General features: G+C 40.8%; 1 long non-coding RNA gene across 1 annotated transcript; it reads right to left on the bottom strand.

Annotated features, from left to right (window-relative positions):
- Positions 1-2,848: 2,848 nt before the first annotated feature.
- LOC121862395 lies at positions 2,849-23,806 on the bottom strand. Its single transcript, XR_006088223.1, has 2 exons — positions 23,657-23,806; positions 2,849-5,438 (listed from the first exon to the last, which is right to left on the bottom strand). It is a non-coding gene; the product is annotated as an uncharacterized LOC121862395 (long non-coding RNA).
- Between the last annotated feature and the right edge of the window lie 829 nt (positions 23,807-24,635).

Raw genomic sequence — 24,635 nt, 5'->3', positions numbered from 1 at the left:
TGCCAACGTGCAGACGACGTGCATAATCATGTAAACAGCGTCATTTCTCTTATGTACAAAAGATTCATTATTGTTTATTACCGAATGTCTTTTTTATTGAATTAATGTTTATGTGTGCAAAATGAGCAATACAATTCATTAATAATACGTAGAATATTAAAACACACGAGGAAATGACACAGCATTGTTTTCGTTGATTACAGAACCAGTGACTGACTGGTTCTACATATAAAACAAAAGAAAATAAGACTTTGATTGTAGCTGTAGTAAAATTAATATGGTTCATTTAAGTAATGTTATTTAATGTTAATAAATGGAACAATAGAAGTAGCTAACGATAATGGTAAAGAAAAAAGAGAGATTGCGTATGTAAGTGCGCACATGTGAAAACATATCGTCATTACTTTACATAAGAATATGAAAGCAACACTTATTTACTGTTCATATATATTTTAATTAATGTTTCTGAATTTGTTTTTATTGAATTAATGTTTGTGTGTGCAAAATTAACAATACAATTTATTAATAATGCGTGGAATATTAAAACACACGAGAAGACGAAACGGCTGCCGGCATTGTTTATGTTAAAGCTTACAAAAGCTTACAGTGACTGATTGGTTCTACATATAAAACTGAAGAAAATAAGACCCTGATTGTAGCTGTAGTAAAATTAATGAAAAAAAAATAAATATGGTTGTTTGAAGTACCTGTAATGTTATTTAATGCTAATAAATGGAACAATATAAGTAGCTAACCATAAATGGTAAAAAATAAGTGAGACTTCGCGTATGTAAGTGCGCACATGTGAAAACATATCGTCATTACTCTACATAAGAATATGAAAGCAACACTTATTTACTGCTCACATAATTGAAGGGTTAAATGTTGTACTCTGTATAGACAAGCAGAGAGAGAGAGAGAGAGAGAGCAGCCGAACTGCCGGATGTAAACAAACCTTAATTTCCCGCGGCTTTGTTGTTGTTGTTATTTTACGGGGATTAGCCCACCCGGGCATAGGTCACTGACCCACATTGGGGCCTGAGGGGCAAAAATTTAATACTCCTGTAATAATAATAATAATAATAATTCAGATAAGTGCAAAAAAAAAAAAAAAAAAAGAAAGAAAAAAAAAGCTGCCTATCTACGTATCGGACAAACTAAAATCGTTCCGGACCACAGAATGCTGGACTAGAGAGGTACAACTTGTACTTGAGAGAAACACAAAATACTAAAAAGACTGAGAGTCAACCCAGATACACCTCAGCCCATCTCCTAGAATAAACAAAACATTGTTTTTTGTAGTATTATGTTAAAACAAACACTCATAAATCAACACAGCTAAAATTACAGGATGCAAAACGGTCTGTTTACTAGCAATCAGCTGAAGTGAGAGGGTGGTCTCACTGGCGCCGCGCATCGCCCGCTTCTCGTCTGACTCTCCAAGCACTTTCACTTTGCTCTCTCAACTTAGTTTTCATTGCTTTATGTTGGCCCTCCCCCTGCCCCGACTGAGTCTACCCAGATACACTAGAACTCATAAATCACTACTGTAATGTAATACAGGTTTACAATCCCTTATTCGCTATCTTGCAAGAATTCCAGCAATGCAAATTATATTCTCCTAACTTTAGTCTGTGACATTTTATAAGATAAAAATTTTAAGCCTAAAACTACCTTCACCCCTGGGAAGGGGGAGGTGATGTGTTGACAGCCAGGCAGGGGGAGGAGTGGGGGGTGAGGTTAGGTGAGGTAGTCACCAGCCGGCGGGGACATTAATCCAGTGTGTCTTATCAGTTTTTCGCTTATAAAATGTCACTGAATTAACCGAGGAGAATATAACTTACATTAATGGAATTATTGTAAGACAGTGATTAATTTGAATATAAACATGCTATAGTTTGCACTAGACATAAAAAATTTAGTAATTATTTAGTACATTTGAGTATAGTACGGTCATTTGTGCTACAACGTGATAGTTGCGTTCTTGTGAAACATTGCGCTGTAGATATTCGCGCAATAAAAATGACAGGGCTTATGGAGAAAATAGGGTTAAGTGCATATTACTTTGACCGTGATCTCACAGATTTGCTAACAATCAAGCTTGTTCCGGCAATAGTGTTAAAGCCTTTAAATTACCTTTACAACCGGCAATTCGATCACCAGAATGCTTCTTGGAAACATTCTTCTTACCTTGTCTTTCCATATTCATGGCTAACACAACAAAATTGGAGAAAACTTGAAAATCATGGACACTTCACAGAGCAATCGACAGAAACCGCGCGATTCAACCAATCACATGATGTAAACAGAGAGCGCTGGTGTAAACCGTTATTAGTCCTCACTGCGAAACATTCTTTTTACTTATTCTTTTCATACAGTATTTATGGGTAACAGCTAAATTTGCAAAAAATAAATAAATTTACAGAGTACCTCTCAAAAAACACTTCACAAACAAAACACACGAATTAATTGAATATGTGATGCCGAACGTGAACTGTAAACATTGCATAACCCCGAGCCACACTACACTTAAACCATTGACAATGGAATCGTGTTATATCCCACGTGCTGGGATGTCTATTCTTGAGGTGATCACTTCATTCCTCTACAGTGTAAAAACTACACCATCTACCCTTACACATATCTTTAACTTAAAATATATACTGTTGTTACATACTTATGTTCCTGAGCTGGACACCTTACCAGGAACCGGGAGGTAACCGACCCCCACAGACTCGAACGTTCTGTTTACTTACATTCCACCTCATGTTTAGCCTATTGCTCCTGCACTATTCAGTCTTACTCAGGCATTCTACATCACAATAGGAGAGGAGTAGCAAACGCAATGTTGGAATGTACAATATATTGACAAGAAACACCAACAACCAGCAATAATCAAACAATAACAATCGCCACACTCATACAACAGTTACATGAATAAAAAACAATACCATAACAATCACCCTAATCCTACTTCATAGAAATGTACATAAATATTATGAACTTACATTACATTCTAAGCCAGAGTAACACAATTTGCTCTCAACAACAACCGGCTCCGCCGACCACCGACCACTAGCTCCACACCCTCGTCCGCCCCGTAATGCTCTGCCCTCCTCCCTCGTGCACCGCTTCATTACAACTCCGTTCGAGATCTGAACAACACAGATACGGAGCTCCGGAGAGCCTAACCATGAGCCCAAGCTATGGGCCATCCAATGTATCCACGATCCATAACTCGAGGTCCGGAACATCGAGTTGGGAGATCGAGTTACAGGGGTGGAGCAGTGGTCGTGCAGCAGCGAAACACGGGTCGATGGTCAGGTACCAGTTGGGTCCTCAAGCATATTCTATATCAAGCTTCGTAATACTGTACCACTAAGTTAATCCTTAACCTCTAAATTGATTCACTGGATTAAATTTTATCTTAACAGGAAACAAACTGCAACTGCAAATAATACCGAGTCAACAACCATGACAATAGCCTATGGAATTCCACAAGGGAGTATCCTAGGACCATTGATCTCCCTGTGTTATGTAAATAACATGTCCATTAGTGTTAACTGTAAACTTTTGTATTGTGCTGATGACAGTGTCCTTTAGTATCAGGTTAAGATCCAAATGATATACTGTAGCTAAAGAGTTATCATCTGAATTGGAGTCTGCAAACAATGGCTCAGAGACAACAAATTATCCCTACATCTTGGAAAGACTGAAACAATATTATTTGGATCAAAAAGAAAACTCAAAAGAATAAATTAATTCAATTTACAGTAGAATGCCAGAGTCAACTAACCAGCACCAAAATGAAATAATCATAAAAATTAAATTTCCACCCAAATCAGCTGGAAACGTAATTTTGATTACCACGCAAAATGGGGATGAGCTGCCATATTTATTGCTATGATAAATAATAAAATTTATACAAAGCATATCATAGAACACAAAAGCACATATTTTATGAAAAAAAATTAGTCCCTTCCTCACTCAAACCATCCTCTGGGAATTATGACTCAGTTCAGGCAGTCACCCAGTTGACTCACAGACAGTGGCTGCTGCACTGGCTGTGTGTAAGACATGAAGTCACATTGGGAGGGGACTTGGTCATGCAGTTATAGCCCAGTAACCGACCGCCTCCACACACATTACTTCCCACATATACACACCCTACGTGATGTCACAGCATACAAGCAGCAGCCACACATGTCTTTTGAGTCAGCTTGGTGACTGCCCAGCTAAACTGTGCCACATGTATAATCAGAGTTGCAAAAAGTACTGGACTTTGTTACTCAAGTAAAAGTATTGCTACATTGACAAAATGTTACTCAAGTAGAAGTGAAAGTATCCAAATGTCAATGGACTCAAGTAGAAACAAAAAAGAATCTCATTCTTAAAATACTCAAGCATTGAAAGTAAAAAGCAATAAAAAAATATTATTTGACTCAAATATTAAAATAAATCCACAGTACGTAATTTAAAATAAATAGTTAAGTAAGATAAATATAAAAGACACATGGTATTGCACATGTTTATTTTCAAATCTTTCCATTAAGATTAATCAATAACTGATTCTCAAAATTATGGCTGTCCAATCAGAACTTTTTTAGCCCTAAATATAAGCCCAGCATGACCTACCGAAAGAGAATACATTCAGCCGCTCTTCTTCCAACAATCCATTGCGGGAATAGTGAATGTGCTAAAAATATATCCACCCAACATTATGATCACTTTCTTCCTTATCCACACAAGTATCGTCGACGTGGATTTATGGTCCACAGACACAATGTTATCTCTGCTCACATTAGGTTAGGATACAGACCTATCTGGCAAGTATCTGAGGTGGAGGATGACCTGTACTTCTCTTCCTGTGAACTCTGTAATTGTCCCAACACTAACACCCTTCAACACTATTGCCTGACTGTCCCACTGTCAGGGACCTCCTGATATTCTTGTATGCTACCCACACTTTGGTGGGTGCTAACTCCCATTGTCCTTAAATCATATCAATATTGTCTCCATATCACAAGTCCTAGCGTGTCCTGTGAGACACGAGTACCAATGTATTAGTGTCTGACTGCATGGTCATGTGACTAGGCTTGTTTCTCCCTGGGGTGTAATAAATTAATTAAATAATAAATAAATAGCCCAACATGAGTAAACAGATGCTCACAAGCAGCAGATGCAGGTAGTGGGGTGTTAAGCTTGAGGGATAAGTCAAATAATGTTGAGAAAGACCTCAGTAGCTCCCATCTATCCCTTGGGCATTCCAAGTAGCTATCAAGGTCCTTCAGTTGAGGAGTTTGTGGATGATTGTTGCCTCCATAGTGAATGAGTCTGACTAAGACTCACTGTGAACTGTCCTTCTTCAATTTTAATTAGCGAGTGGCTGAATTTCTTGCTCCATGTAACATCTGGCGGGTGCTGGCGAGGGATACTTACTGTAATTATTTAAGCAGAATTTTAATTACACTCTGTCTCACACACATATAGTATATATAGATACCTACTTTATATCTAAGATGGAATTATGTAAAGCATTTTAGAATCACAGCCTCGTGGAAATTCATTTTAGGTACAGGTACACTCATGCACCTTAGTTTTGATGCACCCTCTACCCCTACTCCTGACTCGATGGAAGTCGTAGCCTTGGCTTCATACCGAACGTCCCCACCCATCATTCAGTGGTGCAATGTGGTAGCTCGAAGCTTCGCTGGATTGTACGAATAGCAGTTTATGATGTAATATTTGAGAGAATATACAGTATGCACGATACATTTTTTTTAGTGACTTCACAACACTTTATTTACCATCACTAGACAGTGCTTAACATCATTATACAAGAGGGACCGTTCAGTTTGCAGCCCTGAATACGACTTCCCTTGAGCCGGGAGTAGGGGTAGAGGGTGCATCGAAACTATGGCGTGTGAGTGTACATGCAAAGAGCAACTGACGTCTAACAGAAAGACTAAGCCCCTGAAGGAAAGGTGGGGGAGAAGAGTGGGGATTTGATGGGGGAGGGGGGAGAAGAGGGTCGGCTGGGTGAGTTGAGTGGTCAAGGTGCTAATGGACACAAGAAGATCAAAGGAGAAGTCCACTGTCATGGCCACTGCCACATGACCTGACCTGATGTCACCTCACGAGACATCTAGGTATGTAACTGCATTGTCTCCCCACACCCACACCTTAATCTTCACGGTTCCACCCATACCATACCCTCCACCCACACAACTCTTTTATTATGGTTAATTATTGATTAATTAATTAAAAATACATTACTAATTGCCACAGGCATTAAAACTCTTCGTCTGTTTGTTTGGAGCATGTAATGGGTAACGATTTTTTTTTTCAATTGGTTTGTAGTAAAGTATTAGAAAACCATACTTAAGTAAAAATAAAAGAACTAAATTTTTTTAGTACTTTTTAAAAGTAGATACCCAAAAATGTTACGTACTTGAGTACAGTATACTTCGTAAATTTATTTGGTTACTTTACAACTCTGTGTATAATATACCAGTAAAGGTGAAGAATAAATAAAAATAATAATAATAATAATAATAAATAATAGTATGAACGATTGAGTGTGCATGTAACAGAAAAAAAAATTATGTATATCTACCTGAAATTATGAATTGAACAATAACAGCTCACAATTCAGCTTCACCCACTCTAAGTGCCACTAGGTGGCTAGACAGCAAGTCCACAGCCTCCACAAGACCACGCATACAATCACTTGCCATACATAAACACTCATGCTCTTAATTTTATTTATTTCATAGTTTTCTATTATATTTTCTTTAATTTCTAAGTCACATTAATGTTTTGTAATGATTATTCCACAACTTTTATAGTTTCATTGCATGTAACAATGGCAACATGCCATTTCAACAGATAATATTCCTTGTTATCCCTTGTTTAGTGATAATATTGCTTCACATTCAGTTTTCAGGAAGACATCCCCATCATTAAATGAGGGATACCTGTACAGTACTGATCTTGTGAGTTTGTACCCAATGTCAGGAATACATTGGAGAAAACACTATGGCAAGTATTTATAACACTTCCTCTAAGCTGCTGAGGATTGCTGCAGTCAACCCTACCCTGGTGACCACTCTTTACACTTACAAACAAAGGGTGACACTGCCTTACAGGGGTACTGTAGTCATGTCTCAGCTTTCCTGTATTTTTCTTGAAAGATCCGTTTTGTTTTATAAGAAGTTATCTCCTTCTGGCTACACACATGAAGCTGACGGTGTACTACAACTACAGTATTCTTAACAACACCTCAATACTGTACTACTCTAAAGTACTTTTCTTGTTCAGGGGATGGGACACTACAGCTCAGTATACAGTACTGTATTCGACACTGGTAATCTTATTATTCCAAGTCTTCCACCTAAGACAACAATCTTCAATAAGAGGGATATGTTATATAAGAACTATCGTGCACCAAAGTCGTGTCCACTACCCAATCACAGTGAGGATTCGAATAGCCTTGAGTTCTGAAGTTGAAACAACTGGAAATGCTATGGTGGCCAACAGATGTAGCCCACTGTAGTGTGTGTGTGGGGGAATAGAGGAGGTGGGGGTTAGTCTAGTAACAGGCTTTGTGTAGGTGGAGCATAACATCGTGGATTCATAATCACTGATAACAATAAGAATGTCATGAAGATAGTTAATATTATTAAGCATGGTGAGAGATGTGTAACGGTAAATAAAAGCACTACAACGACCATATTTCTACGTTCATGGCTACGACGGTGAGACTGATGGGCACACCAGTAATTAATTCTCCGTGACTACCACTATTCACGGAGAATACAAAAGTGTTACCAAGGTTGGCACACACCAGGGAAGGAGATGATGTCGAACACTGAAACATGCCGGAGTCTCATTCCTACCATCGTCGTCACCAACAGGTAAGTCACATTAATTTGTCAGCATAGCCCATGTCGTCCTTATACTATTGCAGGGTGTCCCATGAGTGACAGCAGATATTTGTAGAGGTGAAAAATGATATTGAGCCACCCGTCTCTATCTCCATCCATTTCCTCTACCTATAATAAAAAGTGTAACCCTACTCAGAAAAAATAATGAATGGGTCCTCCAAACAAATTAAAGATGAGGTGCACCCCACCCAAATAGGGATGGGCCCTCCATTTCCTTTCACCTTCTTTCTCATCCTTTCTCCCCTCCCTTAGCTCATCCCCAACCTACCACCCAATACCATGCAGTGGGCAGAAGGCCACACACTTTCTCTCATCCTAAAGTCTGTTCGGTTTAACCCACATTCTTTCACTACTAAACCTTCTTCCCCTTTCCTATATTTCCTTCTCATGCTTCGGTATCTCTCCCGCCTCGACTCTGCCATTTGTAATGGTTGCCTTACGTAATTGTAAAATCCACCTCACGGCTAATAAACCGAAAAATCCATATACAGTATTACCCGCCTAGCGGTTTCATAACGCATTTTTTCATATCGCGGTGCCTCGCCAAGTGAACTTTCACTTAACACGGATTTTTTTCACATATACGCAGTGAGTGTCGGCTCCCAGACGCTATTTTTGTTTGCCCACCCGCCACCCTGCCTGACTGCCTGTTTTAGCTCATAAAATTCATACAAATTACCCGGCCAGAATATAATTTACATTGCTGGAATTCTTATAATTTGGTGATCATTTTGAATATAAACATCATATATTTTGCATTAGACATACAAATTTTAGATAAAATTTTTTCTCTGAGTAAATATGTTATCTTTTGTGCAAAATATATGACATTTATATTCAAAATATTCCTGGTCTTACAAGGAATCCAGCAATGTCAATTATATTATCCTAACTTTAGTTTGAGGTATTATTTATTACAAAAAGTTAAAATATTCTGGTTTCCCACACATCTCCTTGGGACGGTTGGTGGGGGGTGGGGGGGTGGGGGGGAGGAGGAGAGGACCGACCGACCATCTGTTACCCTGTGAAGAATATTTTTTTATTAACTGAAGATATTTGTTTTAGCTCATAAAATTCATACAATTACCGGTCAGAATATAATTTACATTGCTGGAATTCTTATAATTTGGTGATCATTTTGAATATAAACATCATATATTTTGCATTAGACATACAAATTTTAGATAAAATGTTTTCTGAGTAAATATGTTATCTTTTGTGCAAAATATATGACATTTATATTCAAAATATTCCTGGTCTTACAAGGAATCCAGCAATGTCAATTATATTATCCTAACTATCTGAGGTATTTAATTAATACAAAATTTAAAATTTATTTTTTCACCACCCTTTCTCTTGAAGGAGGATTGGTGGGGGTGGGGGAGGTTGGCCGGTTGGAAGAGGAGGCAAGGTGGTACTGATTGACAGATATGTGTGTGAAGAATATTTTTTTTTTATTAACTGAAGATATTTGTTTTAGCTCATAAAATTCATACAAATTACGGTCAGAATATAATTTACATTGCTGGAATTCTTATAATTTGGTGATCATTTTGAATATAAACATCATATATTTTGCATTAGACATACAAATTTTAGATAAAATGTTTAATCTGAGTAAATATGTTATCTTTTGTGCAATATATGACATTTATATTCAAAATATTCCTAATCACCTGAGAATCCAGCAATGTCAATTGTATTATCTAACTTTAGTTTGAGGTATTATTTATTAAAATTTAGTAGTTTTCCCCAAAATTTCTCAGAGAGGGAAGAGGCGGCAGTGTTAGTGTGAGAAGAGGGGAGGAGTTGAGTCCATTATTTGAATGGACATTAACTTGGCGACTGTATTTCTCTATTTCTCTTAAGTATTAATTGTGTGCATGTACCATCATAAAATTAAGATGTTATTTTTACTACAACATAGTTATGTGTCTTCAAAAGTGGAGTTTGGGGGTCGGGCGGTTTCTATTGGAATTAATCCCATATGTTCTGTTGTTCATACGCGGGACCCTCTGGGTTCTATTGACCGCGTTAAAGTGAAGTTACTAACTGTATGTATAAAAGTTTCATCACATAATCTTTCACCTCTACAAATATCTGCTGTAATTAGTGGGACACCCTATTTCAATTATGACAGTAGTTATATGAGCTCCTTAGTTAACTTCACCATAAAAATATGGTGTTTGATGTACTATCGCGTTTGCCTTGCGTTACCTTATTCGGTTATATTTTTGATTTAACCTGGGGAGTTTTGGGTTGGAAGTAATGTAGTATTTTGAGCAGAAATGGAATTCAGAGCGACTCAATGAACATGAAGAAAAAAGCGTTTTTTATATAACGAACCCTAACGTATATGTAATCTGGGGCGAACATGTCATAGCTGAAAATTGTCAAGAAATATATGAAAGCAATTGGAAAACCATATATTTTTGATTATCGGTGAAGCTAACTACCTATAAACAATTAATATTTGACGATTGGCAAAAGTCCTGGGAGAAAATGAACCAACAAGTCATGAGCTAAAAATGATCAAATCATCAGTTTATCTTGGTCACCATCAAACAATCCTCTCGACATCCGCGAAACTATTTTGAATCGTCTAAGAGTGGGCATACGCCGATTGACACATGGCCAACTCATGTCTTCCTAATGGAGCCCACCTATATGCTCCAACTGCCGAACACAAATAACACTCCAACATATTCTCATTGAATGCCTATTTATAATCGGTATCGAACAATGTGCTTCACTAACCCTACAATGTAGATATTTTGACAGACTAGAATTTTCCTAAAGTTCAGTTTAGACCTTAGACCTTTTCCATCTATATTCCTCCAAACAATATAACACTAAATTATAGAAACAAGTATATGTTAACTAATCCCTCTGGCCAGCCCTAGGAGAGACTCAAATGAATTGTCAGTGGTCTGGTTAAACTAAATTTTGATGATGATGATGATTATTGGCGAATATTCACTCTACAGTAGCAAAGGGTGGTAGTGGAGTTTGGGGGAGGGAGGACATCACTTACGGTTCACTATGAATACATGAAATAGAAGGGTTTCTTGAGCAGATTGATCCAAAAAGATTTACACCAATACGTTACATGTCAGGTAATAATACTGAACCTAGGTGTTACTAATGCCATTAATTTATTCCTAGTATATAAAAGCCTGCATCAGTTACCACAACATAATATTACTCTGCCATTTCAGATATGCCTGCAGGGCAGGCAAATTCATCAGTGATTGCTGGCGAGGCCAAATCATCGAGATGTGGAGGCAGGGGCAGCTATGCGAACAATGCTGTCGAAGTGGAAGGAGCACCAGGCGATTGGGAGGTGGATCCGCCAGTGGGGAGGAAGAGGGCTCCAGTGGAGGCGAAACCTCCGAAGTGGGAGGCCACGAATAACGTAAAGCCAGGATGGGCCAGCCATGGTCATTAACAACTACCAGCGGCATATCCAATACAAACATCAGTGGAGCGTACACACAAGAAATCTGAGCCCTCAACTGCCTGCCATCACTTGTGACGGGCCTTGACTTCATGAAGCGGGATCGACTGCCATATTCCAGCTCACAAGGGTGGCGCACCTACTCTGGGAGTGTCAACTTCGACTGCATTGGAACACCTTCCAAATAGAAGAATGCTGGAGAACCATTATATTTACCCGATGAAGCGGTGTTCAGGTCAGTGGGAGCCGAGAGCAAGGCAGTGCTGGCGACCCCCCAGAAACACATTCAACATTGCGCCGGTGGTGGTAGGGTGTCAGTGTCATTCTGGGGGTGGATGTGGGCACATGGGCCGGAGTGAACTGAGGGCGGTCAAGATCAATGGCAGTTTCACTGGTGAGCGATATGTAGACTTCCTGGAGCAAGTGCTAATTCCTACAGTCAGACTATGGCAGTTCCAGCCCCCCACACAATCAGGCTGGTTCATGAGAACAGTCCCCATTCATACCAGCAACATAGTGAGGACTACCTCAGGATCACCCTGAGTGGGGGTCATCGACTGGCCAACACTAGGATATGATATTAATCCCGATTGAACATATTTGGGCCATGATGAAGCATTGATTGGGATATTGGGGGAGCAGCGAACCTGCGCAGCAATAGAGGCCAAAAGCTTACGTGTGGGAGAGTATACGCCGGCGACCAGGGGTGTGCGGCTGGTCGACTCCATCCCCTAATACGCCTTGATGAAGTCTTGAATGCAATGGGTGGCTAGACAAATACTAACATGTGTGTATTGATGTATTGTTTGGATTTTAATTATTGTTTGTAAATACAATTAATATATATTAACTCACCTTTCAGTGTTATCTTAAATCCATGTTCTTAACTCAATGTCTTAAACTACGCCATGAAAATTCATAACAAAGTAGCTGAACAGCGACAAATTATGTATTGGTGTGGTATACAATGATCTGCCCTTGACCGCGTCGTGGAATGTGTTTGTCTTGTAACACAATATAATTATATACTTGTAGTTACAATTGCTACCATCATTGAAATGCTCGCGATGTTCAGCACACACAATATTAGCGATGACAGGCACACTCCAAAATATATGGAAGGCTGCATATTGTGAGGTGTTTAAACACTGGAACGGAAAAAATTGGAAGTCTCACCCTAGATTAAGTCTGATACTATTTTACAATACTGATAACTTTCCCTCCACCTCTTTTAACATAAATATATAATTATATAATATTGCACATACAGTATTATACAGTATTACCCGCCTAAGCGGTTTCATAGCGTTTATCATATCGTGATGCCTCAGAACTGAACTTTCATAACAGTTTTTTCCACATATACGCGGTGAGTGTCCGCCCGAGCAGGCGCTATTATTTTAGATTTGCCCCCACCCTACCCTGCCTGACTGCCTGTTTTAGCTCATAAAATTCACATACAACTTCGGCGAATATAATTTACATTGCTGATTCTTATAATTTGGTGATCATTTTGAATATAAACATCATATATTTTGCATTAGACATACAAATTTTAGATAAAATTTTTCTCAGAGTAACTATGTTATCTTTTTGTGCAAAATATATGACATTTATATTCAAAATATTCTTCTAAGGAATCCAGTAATGTCAATTATATTATCCTAACTTTAGTTTGAGTTATTATTTATTAAAATTTAGTGGTTATCCCACACATCTCCTTGGGATGGTTGGTGGGGGGTGGAGGGGAGGGAGGGACCGACCGACCATCTGTTACCCTGTGAAGAATTTTTTTTTTTATTAACTGAAGATATTTGTTTTAGCTCATAAAATTCATACAAATTATCCGGTCTGAATATAATTTACATTGCTGAAATTCTTATAATTTGATGATCATTTTGAATATAAACATCATATTTTTGCATTAGACATACAAATTTTAGATAAAATATTTTTCTCAAATTAACTATGTTATCTTTTGTGCAAAATATATGACATTTATATTCAAAATATTCCTGGTCTTACAAGGAATCCAGCAATGTCAATTATATTATCCTAACTTTAATCTGAGGTATTATTTAATACTAAATGTTAAAAACCCTGGAAGGGAGGATTGGTGGGGGGTGGGGGGGAGGGTTGGGACTGACCGCGCGGTTGGATGAGGGGGGGAGGCAAGGTGGGGTACTTTGATGGACAGATAGTGTTGAGAAGATTATTTTTTTTTTTATTAACTGAAGATATTTGCTTTAGCTCATAAAATTCATACAAATTACCCGGTCAGAATATAATTTCCATTGCTGGAATTCTTATAATTTGGTGATCATTTTGCATATAAACATCATATATTTTTCATTAAACATACAAATTTTAGATAAAAATTTTTCTCTAGGTAACTATGTTATCTTTTGTGCAAAATATATGACATTTATATTCAAAATATTCCTGGTCTTACAAGGAATCCAGCAATGTCAATTTCATTGTATTATCCTAACTTTTAGTTTGAGGTAATATTTATTAAAATTTAGTGGTTTTCCTGTGCCTCTGGAGAGGAAGAGCTGCAGTGTAGTGTGAGAGGGAGGAGTTGAGCCCATTATTTGAATGGACATTAACTTACGACTGTATTTTCTATTTCTAAGTATTAATTGTGTGCATGTACCATCATAAAATTAAGATGTTATTTTTACTACAACATAGGTATGTGCCTTCAAAAAGTGGAGTTTGGGGGTCGGGCCGGTTTCTATTGGAATTAATCCCATATGTTCTGTTGTTCACTTAACGCGGGACCCTCTGGGTTCAATTGACCGCGTTAAGTGGGGTACAACTGTAATCACAAATATTTATTAAGTAAAGGATGGGTGGAATATAAATAAATATTACCAAATCTCTTTGTCGGAATAACAACAAAATTGTGACGTGGTCTTTGAGTAAAACTAACTGATCCTTGCATATTTCACTTTTATCATTTATATATTCCATTCTTTATAAGTATCATTGTGACCTGAGCGGCAATAAGAACCCAGGACACTGCACCTGTTCCATGAATTCGTAACCATAAAGAAACAACTGTAAGACAAAACGTAGTTAAAAAGGCAGCTTGAAATTATGGTGGTATAAATAATAAATAAACCTGCCTCTCATCCAGCCCCCACCTTCTCTATTCCTCCACCCCCTCCCCCCCACACATACTACAGTGGGCGACATCTGTTGGCCGACCATAGCATTTCGCCCAGCTGTTTCGAAACTTCAGACTCGAGGCTATTCGAAACCTCACTGTGGCTGGGTAGTGGACACGACTTTTGTGCACGATAGTACATTTTATATTTCAAATGGGTTATATTCAGTTGTAAAAAGTACTGGTACTTTGTTATTTAAGTAAAAGTATTGTTACATTGGCAAAATGTTACTCAAGTAGAAGTACAAGTATCGAAATGTCAATGTGTAAGAGCGCCGGTTGCTACTACTTACTGCTGAACCACTGAGGCCATCAATTGTAAGAACGTACAACACAAGCTGCCCCCCCTGTGAGGGCTTGGCGCTCTTACAACTTACGTTGATACTCCGACCTGGTAGCGTGACGTGAGAGGAAGGCCCATGGGTACATGTAAATATAGTATCGAGTATTAGGGAAAGAACAACGGTGAATACTACAGGTGAATCATAGACCCACATACAAATACAATGTTTATTGAACAAAAAAATGGTTACAGAAGACGTTATATTCACCCAAAAACAGGAACTCCTGGTACCATGCCCTCAGGCTCAATTTACTTGCATCACTACTGGGTGTACCCACACCAAAACACACATAAACTCTTACAGCACCTTAGTACCAATAAAATCAGTGGCACCTGCCAGTACAACACTCAATACCCCAGGGGCCATACTCCAGCGGCCACCCTGGGAGTCTCATCACCAAGTGACACCTTCCAACAAACTCCGATAATTCCGGTGGACTAACACCATCACACCAACAGCCCCACCGAGTTACGTACTGTACTCATCCACCAATGATGGGGCTGGCAGTAAGTTTGGGGGCTTGAAGATCCGGGTTCACCACAGGGGCAGGGCGTGAGGGGAATACTACCCCCTATGGGGTCCATGGGTGGTAGTGGAGCTTCTGACGGTCGGGGTTCACGGGGACACTCGACTCCACTGGCCCTCAGACATCTCCCAAGACTAATGGATGCGTCATCCAAGCTACAGACACGGCCTAGGCTGCATTAGGGACCTGTGGGTGGAGGAGCATGGCGGCTCACTGACGGTGTATAACGAACCTCAATGTTTCAAAGGGACATTAACTAAGGACATAAAATACTTCACTCAAAGCACATCAACTACATTACTTTAACACTTGTACAAACAAACTATAGTTAGGTCAAATCACTTAAAAATGGCAAATACAACACGGAGAAGGTGGAGTGACCTACCTGTGGGTGGAGGAGCATGGCGCTGACTGGTTTCAAAAAGCAACCGCTGCCTTCCACCCCCCCTAAAGTCACAGATTCCACCTACTCAACCATTTCACTGAATTACGTTACTGTAACACTCTGACGTTTGAAACTGAGACTACGAACTCAGTTTCATTCCCCACTATTATCTTTACAAACAATGCTCTGACTGAGCTATGAAAAGCAAGAATTAAATTGATAACAAAAGGTTGGATGGCAACAGGTCCAAACACGCAACGTCTTGCTGCAACACCCGTGGAGCAGATTTTAAAGTTCCTTTCCAGGAATATCAACTCATTCCTCAGTTAACCTCCCTACCACAATTTCACTATGATTATCAGAGTCTCTGCTAATCATGGGTGAAAAAAAAAGGTTTACAGGTTCTCGGTAGCAGAAAGAATTTACAGACTTCCGTCAACAAACATATGACATCTCGGTGACGTCATCAAAGAAACAGGGGGAACGGAGGACATTTCCACTGGGAGACTCAGAAGGTTTTGTGGACGTGTAAGCGTAATATGGATCATTAGTTTAACAGGTTAGCCATCATTACGATCATGACAAATGTACTGAAGTAGAAATAAAAAAAACATCTCATTCTTAAAATACTCAACTACTGAAAATAAAAAGTAACAACAAAATTATTATTTGTGTCAAATATTAAAATAAATCCACAGTAAATTATAAGAAAATAGTCAACTGAAGACAAAAATAAAAGACACAGCATTACACATATTTATTTGCAAATCTTTCTATTAAGATTAATCAATAACTGATTCACAAAATTATGGCTGTCCAATCAGGATCTTTTAGGCCTAAATATAAGCCCAGCATGACCTACCGAAAGAGAATACATTCAGCCGCTCTTCGTCCAACAATCCATTGCGGGAATAGTGAATGTGCTAAAAATATATCCACCCAACATTATGATCACTTTCTTCCTTATCCACACAAGTATGGTCGACGTGGATTTATGGTCCACAGACATAATGTTATCTCTGCTCGTATTAGGTTAGGATACAGACCTATCTGGCAAGTATCTGAGGTGGAGGATGACCTGTACTTCTCTTCCTGTGAACTCTGTAATTGTCCCAACACTAACAACACTAACACCCTTCAACACTATTGCCTTGACTGTCCCACTGTCAGGGACCTCCTACCACAGGAAGAGTCACTAGCCACTATATCACCACCTACTTATTTGTAATAATTTAGATTTAATTCTTGTATGCTACCCATGTTTTGGTGGGTGCTAACTCCCATTGTCCTTAAATCATATCAATATTGTCTCCATATCACAAGTCCTAGCGTGTCCTGTGAGACACGAGTACCAATATATTAGTGTCTGACTGCATGGTCATGTGACTAGGCTTGTTTCTCTCTGGGATGTAATAAATTAATTAAATAACAAATAATAAGCCCAGCATGACTAAACAGATGCTCACAAGCAGCAGATGCAGGTAGTGGGGTGTTAAGTTTCAGAGATAAATCAAATTATGTCATGAAAGACCTCAGTAGCTCCCATCCATCCCCTGGGCATTCCAAGTAGCTATCAAGGTCCTTCAGTTGAGGAGTTTGTGGATGATTGTTGCTTCCATAGTGACTGATGTATGTATATTATGTATGCTGGATTATGTATTATGTATATATTATGTATGTGCTCCATTTATATTTATTCAGCCTAGCTACAGCGTGTGGCAATGTTATTACCATATCCCACACGCTTAATTAATGTGCCTGGCGACGTATGGAAGCTGCTAATGTATCACTTGCCATACGTCGTCTATGGTAGTTGACCAAGAGCTTAGCTAGGGAGCAGTGCTATCCACCTCTGTGTACATACTCTTATCCAGTAAACCGAACCTACAAAACTATACAGGTGTTTGTGTTCTCTCCTGTATATAGAACTTATTACCCAGAACATCTAACATGGCGCAGTGCGTAGTTTTACTGGATTATTACGAGTGATTAGTGCAAGTTTGTGGAAAGCCGGCTGATGGATCCCCGCCTTGGGTCAACCCCGCGTCATCCCTCGAAGAATTTCGCAACTTTGAGCAGTGTCAGTGACAGTGATTTTCTGTGAAGTGTTTAGTGCATTGTGTGTTTCGTGCCATTCATGTGTGACCTTGTTCGAACGGATTTCCAAGGTATACGGCATGTTCTGGGCATTTGTGGGGTGTAGAGCTCAGCGCACCCTCCTCTGACCGTTTACAGAGAGCGACTGAGCTACTCCTATCTCCACCCCCCTCCCTCACAGCGCCGCCTCCACCCCCCCTCACAGCTGGGGCGAGACGCTCTCCTGCCTGGGACACACACACATACATGTACTAACACTTGCTGACCGCGCGGTTTCTTATATATATTTTATATATATAACCTACTTATCTGTGTATTTAATTAAATTTTTTGTCTGAAATCTTGTTGATACGACGGGCTGACCGGTCAACACTGATTTAAGACACAGTACACAGATAAAGTAGTTATGTCTCATGCCTTACGTAGCCGTGGACCCAGCGCCTGGATGAGTCAAGCGGATGATAGTCCCCCAGAGATGGATGACCAGGCTGACCATGACACCCCAGCTCCCACAACATCGCGCAGCCCTTCACCTCACCATTCAGCGTTATCTCCAGAGATAATTGCCTTAATGAAGTTTATGAGAGATGAGAGACGCGAGGATGAAGCTCACAGACGTTTGGCGGATGAGCACAGAAGGCAAGCAGAGGCAGAACGAGACCACCAACGGAGAATGGAAGACAGTGCACGGTTTGAAGCCTTGATATCTCGCCTCACTGTTAACCAAGCCCCTGGCTCTAACACTGCCTCGGTACTGAATGGTTCAGATACCTCATCCATGCTTCCTTCACGCCCCCCAGCCCCACCTAAAGCAGCAGCTCAAACACCGCCCATCTTGGAGCCTGATGTAAATTTCCAGACTTTTCGCGAATGGCGGCGGCGGTGGGCTGATTATGCTACAATGGTGGATCTCCAGAGTTTGTCACAGCCTAAACAACTCATCCAGCTGCGTATGTGCCTGTCCTTGGAAGTTCAGCGTGTCTTAGAACATACGTTGCAGGTACCCCCAACCTCTTCGCTGTCTGTAGAGGAGGTACTGGACGTTCTACAACGGCACATCAAAGGACAGCAGAATGAAGCTCTGCGCAGGAGGGAATTGTTTAGCTGCAGACAGATGGAGGGTGAGTCTTTTGACGCTTTTTATGTACGTCTTAAGAGAGCCTCGGAAGAGGTAGATATATGTTTAGGCCACCACCAGCAGTGCGAGGAGACCCAGTTGAAGCAGGTGATCCTGATGGGTGTTAAGGACGAGGAACTTGTCCAACGCCTCACCTCCCTCGACTCTTCCTCTTCTCTTCAGGATGTGTTGACGATATGTCGCTCCTATGAGGCTGCCAGGTGTGCCACCTCTGCCATCCGAGCTCCCCCTACAGCTGTACGCGCTGTTTCCCGGTACAAGAAGGACAAGAAGTCCGCTCCTACGCCTTCGCCCACCACGTCCACGCCCGGTTCATTTTGTAACAACTGTGGTAAGCAGCACGGAACACAGGTGTGTCCAGCTGCTCAGTCTACCTGCAACAGTTGTGACCGTATGGGCCACTGGTCGCTCACAGTGCGGTGCCCAGCTAAGTACGTACAGTGCAATGTGTGCGGTCGTCTGGGCCACTATGACAAGTGTTGCCCTACCCACGAACCCAAGGGACAGCGTCGGCGGAAGCTTCGGCGCCCTTCTACCAGTGAGGGCCGCCCACAGTCGCCAAATCAGAGGCACGACGACCCTGGACAAAGCCCGACCCATTTTAGGAGGGTGTACTCCTCGCATCCCAGGACCAAAGTCACCCAGTACATCAGCGCCATCGTGACCTACGGCGGTGTGTCATCCCGTCTTCAGATGTTGCCCGACACCGGCGCTGATGCTACAGTCATCGGTCCCCAGCATTTGCGATGCTTGGGGCTCTCTCCAAGCGATCTAGGACCGCCTCCCGAGGACCTCTGCGTCATGGCAGATGGTTCACAGATGGCCCCAGCCCTGGGTTCACTCTATGCACATGTCACCTTTGGCAACAGGTCGTGTCAGGCCTGGATTGACGTGCATAATGGTGTCCCGACTCCCTTGCTGTCCTACAGACATTGTCAAGAGTTGGCCATCATCTCCCAGGACTTCCCAACACCGATTCTCGAGGTAAATTACGCCAACAGGGTGCATGAAGGGAGCAGCAACTACCCTGCTGCCGCCCTACCCCTACCTCTGGCCAGTGACACCTCTCCTTCGGTAGTTGTCCCTGCTGCATCACGTCCCCACGCCCTGGCTCGCCTTCACGACAGTCACCGTGGAGCTGAGGCCACCAAACGACGTGCACGACAGACTGTGTTCCGGCCTGGCATCGACCCCGACATCTCCAATGCTGTCCAGGTGTGTAAGCCCCGCCACGTATTACAACCCAGCCAGCAGCAGGTACCCTTCATGAGTGACGACAACCCCACCCGCCCCTTTGAGTCTGTGTCGGCCGACTTTTTCTGTGTGTCAGGAAAGTCCTTCCTGGTTATCGTCGACCGTCTCTCTGGTTGGCCGGTTGTCATCAAGGGCGGTAATGACACGACGTCTGCCGCCACCATCAGCAAGTTCCGCCACTACTTCCGTGACGTGGGCGTTCCTGTACGCCTGCGAACCGACGGAGGGCCTCAGTTCACAAGCCGGGACTTTGCTGCGTTCCTTGACCGATGGGGAGTCCGGCATGTGTTGTCATCGCCCCATTACCCGCAGTCCAACGGCCACGCTGAGGCTGCTGTCAAATCCCTGAAGCACCTCATCCTTAAGGTGGCCCCTTCTGGGAACATTGACTGCGAGGCCTTCGACCGGGGTCTTCTTGAACTCCGCAACACACCCAACTACACCGGACGCTCCCCTGCCCAGGTTTTGTATGGACGCCCCCTTCGTTCTTGTGTCCCTGCTCACCCTCAATCCTTCTCCAAGGAGTGGCAGGCCAAGACAGAGGATTGTGATCGCCGAGCCGCCGAACGTGTTCAGGACGTCGTCGCCCGCTACAACGACCACGCCCGTTCCCTCCCCAGGTTGAGTGTCGGCACCCAAGTCCGTGTTCAGGACCCGACCTCCCTACGTTGGGACAAAGTAGGCGTAGTCATGGGTCTCGGCAGGTCACGGGACTACCAGGTGCGGTTACCCAGTGGTCGTGTGTGGTGGAGGAACCGCCGTTTTCTCCGCCCCGTAACACTGCCTTCTGCTGGCCCCGCCACCAGTGTTGAGTCCCATACCCTTCCCAGTGATGAAGTCCCTCGACGCTCAGAACGGATCCAGAAGAAAAGGTCCGCTCAAGACTTTGCTATGAGCGTATAGGGGGGAGGGAGGTGTATGTATATTATGTATGCTGGATTATGTATTATGTATGTATATTATGTATGTGCTCCATTTATATTTATTCAGCCTAGCTAGCAGCGTGTGGCAATGTTATTACCATATCCCACATGCTTAATTAATGTGCCTGGCGACGTATGGAAGCTGCTAATGTATCACTTGCCATACGTCGTCTATGGTAGTTGACCAAGAGCTTAGCTAGGGAGCAGTGCTACCCACCTCTGTGTACATACTCTTATCCAGTAAACCGAACCTACAAAACTATACAGGTGTTTGTGTTCTCTCCTGTATATAGAACTTATTACCCAGAACATCTAACAACTGAGTCTGACCAAGACTCACTGTGAACTGTCCCTCTAATTGGTGGTGTGGTTGTTGTGACATCATTCCTCGATTCTAATTGATGAATGGCTGAATTTTTTGCACCATGTAATATCAGGCAGGTGCTAGCAAGAAGGAGGGGCAGTGGTACTTAATGTAATTATTTAAGCAGAATTTTAAATACAGTATTACCCGATTTACACGGTTTCACTTTCCGCGATTTCTCATTTACATTTCTCATTTACGCGGTACCTTGCCAGAACCGGACTTTCACTTTCCGCGGTGCATCTACTCATATACGCGGTGAAGTATAATTTTTTTTTTTATTTAGCTCATAAAATTCATACAAATTACCCGGCCAGAATATAATTTACATTGCTGGAATTCTTACAATATGATGATCATTTTGAATATAAACATCATGGATTTTGCATTAGACATACAAATTTTAGATCTTATGTAATAATTTGGTTTACACAAAGCAAATATTTTATCTTTTGTGCAAAATATATGAAGTTTACATTCAAAATATTCCCTGACCTGCAAGGAATCCAGAAATGTCAATTATATTATCCTAACTTTAGTCTGAGGTATTATTTATTACTAAAAGTTAAAATCTAGTTTTTTCACCCAACATTTCTCTGGTAGGGAGGGAAGGTGGGGGGTGGGGGGGGAGGGTTGGGACCGACCGACCCAGCTGGCGTGAGTGTGAGGAGGGGGGGAGGCAAGTTGGGGTACTTTGATTGACAGATAGTGTCGGGAAGAATATTTTTTTTTTATTAACTGAAGATATTTGTTTTAGCTCATAAAATTCATACAAATTACTCGACCAGAATATAATTTACATTGCTGGAATTCTTACAATATGATGATCATTTTGAATATAAACATCATGGATATTGCATTAGACATACAAATTTTAGATCTAATGTAATAATTTGGTTTACACAAAGCAAGTATTTTATCTTTTGTGCAAAATATATGAAGTTTCCATTCAAAGTATTCCCTGACCTGCAAAGAATCCAGAAATTTCAATTATATTATCCTAACTTTAGTCTGAGGTATTATTTATTACTAAACGTTAAAATCTAGTGTTTCACCCAATCATTTCTCAGAGAGGTAGGGGCCAGTGAGCTGGGAAGATGGGGGGGGGGAGGGATTTGAGTCCATTATTTGAATGGACATTAACCTGGCAACTGTATTTCTCTTAAATATTAATTGTGTGAGCATACCATCATAAAATTTAGCTGTTATTTTTACTACAACATAGGTATTGTGTCGGAAAAAGTGGAGTTTGGGGGTCGGGCCAGTCTCTATTGGAATTAATCCCATATGTTCTGTTGTTCACTTTAAGCGGTTTTCACTTTCTGTGGTACCCTGTGGGTTCAATTGACTGTGTAATGTACACCCATTCTCACACATATGTATAGACACAAAATTGCTTTACATAATTTCATATCACATGGAATGAAGTAAAGCATGTTAGAACCACAGGGATTTGATGGGAGAGGGGGGATAAGAGGGTAGGCTAGGTGAGGTGGTTGGTCAAGGTGCTAATGGACACAAGATGATCAAAAGGAAAGTCCGCTGTCATGGTCACTGCCACCTGACTTGACTCGACTTCACCTCACCTTAAAAGACCTCTAGGTATGTGACCGTGTGGTGTCTCCCTACACCCACACAGTATCCTTCATGACTCCACTCACACAACTCTTTTACTATGGTTAACAATTAATTAAAAAACATATTACTAGTTTGCCACAGACATTAAAACTCTTTGTTTGTTTGTTTGTAGCGTGTAACGCGAATTTTTTTCCAATTATTTTGGAGTAAAAGTATTAGAAAACCATACTTAGGTAAAATTTAAAGTACTAAAATTTTTTAGTACTTTCTACAAAGTAGATACCCAAAAATGTTACTTGAGTACAGTACTCAAACAAAATTTTTTGTTTACTTCACAACTCTGGTTATATCTTACCTCTTTATTTAACCTTTCCACACAATTGAGCCAAGAATATCAAATCAGAACATTTAAATCAGTACCAAAAAATCCATAAGCTCTCTTGGTCACCTCCATAACCTCTTCTTTACTTACTAAGTCTGTGGTGATGTGATGACAGCAACTGGTGTAATATATTGAGTCGTTGATGATCATCTGGCAATGGCACCATCAAAGTCTACCAGAATATCTCAACTTTGAGGTAATGCTGCTTGTGGCAGCAACCAACAGCACTGGCTTTGAAGATGTCTGGAAACAAAACTCTTTAGTTTTTATTCTTACAATATGCCACACAGTGCAGTACTGCTATAAGAGCATCTGGAGGTGATGGAACTAATAACAATGGTTAAGCTTTGTAAACCATTTTCCTTTACAGGACTATTGAGAATATGTAGAGGTGGCTCAATGTCTCTTGTTTAAGGAATATGGCAATGTATAAGATTTATAAAATATTTTGTTTAATAACTCAGTATCATAAATTACCTTTTTAGAAATATCTATGACACTCATAATTCTGGGGTAATCGGCAAGTGTATCATCCCAAATTTGTTGATCTATGCCATTGTAAACTGAGTAAAGTAGCTAAGCCTGTGATTGTCTTAGAGAGGTTGAACAGTAATGAACAGGTACATACTGTATCACAGAACTCAATTGCAGTGTGTGTAGATCCCTTGCACAATTGCAGGTATCAAGTCTCACTTGCCCTGTGCTTTGTGTTCACCAGCATGACACATGCTCTCTACTTCATCTCATCCAGAAATAAAACTGATGGTGCACTGTATGGAGAATATATACAGTACAGTGACCCCTCGTTTAACGAACACCTCGGTTAACGTTATTTCGATTAACGAACTGCCTTCCATAAGGATCTTCAATTCGGTTAACAAAAAAAAATTCGCTTAACGAACTTCTTACGAACCGACCTCAACATGTTTTCGCTTGCACTGACCGGGCAACCGGCTTTAGTATCAGTCCGCCAATACATTAATCGGTTCTAGGGCTTAAATTCCTTACTATTTTAGTAAATATCAAGAAGTTTATACTATTCAATAATTTTAAAAGTTTAATATTAAAT

The sequence above is a fragment of the Homarus americanus genome, unplaced genomic scaffold, assembly GCF_018991925.1.
Source record: "Homarus americanus isolate GMGI-L3 unplaced genomic scaffold, GMGI_Hamer_2.0 scaffold31037, whole genome shotgun sequence".
Lineage (NCBI taxonomy): Eukaryota > Metazoa > Arthropoda > Malacostraca > Decapoda > Nephropidae > Homarus > Homarus americanus.
Note: the sequence above shows the minus strand (reverse complement) of the source record. Positions and strands in the feature narration are given on the sequence as shown.